Raw genomic sequence first — 1,122 nt, forward strand, 5'->3', positions numbered from 1 at the left:
CCCGGTTTTGTTTGGAGGATCAGTCTGCCCGGAGCCGACGATGGATCATCATGGGTCCCAGCCAAGCCTGACGAGCCTTTTGCTCACTCTCTCCGCTCCCCGTGCGGTTAGGCGCTTCCATGCGCCCAGCTCTGCTGCAGTCAGAGCTCTGTCCCTTCCTGTGAACTGAGCAAAGCCAAGGGGAGGAGTCCGGGGAAAGTGTTGCTGCCCCGCCCTCGCTCTTCCCGCTGTGGATGTGGGTGTGATGTCTGGATCTGGGCAGCCACTTGCGGCCATGAAGGAAAAGCCTCCGCACCTGTCTTGTCGAGCATCTGGTTCTGTGAGAAAAGTAAACCCCTGTTTGTTCAAGTCTCTCTTGGCCCAGGTTTTTGTTACACGCGGCTGACATGTCCCCGACGGGGCGGGGTCTTTGATCTGCCTGTCACAGTGGCGTTGACTTGGGTCCCGAGCCATCCATCCTTGCTCTGTCCTCGCTGTGCAGCCTTGGGGAATCCACTAGGTCTCTCTGGCCTGTTTGCCCAGATGTTCCTGTTCTAGTAGATGAGAAAGGGAATACCTTCCTCCCGGGTTGATGTCTGGATAGAACGATGCGGTGTCGGGCACGGCACAGCGCCCGGCACAGAGAACAGCGACTGCTGTTAGTGTGTGTGCGTCATGGTGTGACAGGTGTGTGTGCGGCATGTGCTCTTTCTTCTACACATGTCCGTGCTAAGACTTGTGTGTGGTGTACGTATGTGTTTGTGCCCCGGTCACACGTGTGTACATGTACACGTGTGTGAATGTGTGTGTGCCAGGAGGTGCTGGTATGCGGGAGCTCCTCCTCCTTTCCTCTGCCCTCAGGCCTGGGTTGGGGGAGGCCAGGGAATCAGGGAATCGGAAGGCAGAGTGGCGACTCGGAGCTGAAGGATTCAGCCTCTGATGTCGGATAAAGGGGGATGACAGCCAAGGTGGGAGCTGAATAAATGCAAGTGCCCTGAGAATGTCGGTCCCAGAGCGGTTGGATGAATGAATGAAGTGACTGTGGGAAATGTTGGCCGGTGGTGCTCGGCTGGGGCGGGTAAGGGATGGGAGGTGCCTTCTCCCCATCCGCACCACGCCCAGTGATGCGGGGAGTCAGGGTCA

Source organism: Myotis brandtii, unplaced genomic scaffold (assembly GCF_000412655.1).
Source record: "Myotis brandtii unplaced genomic scaffold, ASM41265v1 scaffold78, whole genome shotgun sequence".
In the NCBI taxonomy this organism is placed as follows: domain Eukaryota; kingdom Metazoa; phylum Chordata; class Mammalia; order Chiroptera; family Vespertilionidae; genus Myotis; species Myotis brandtii.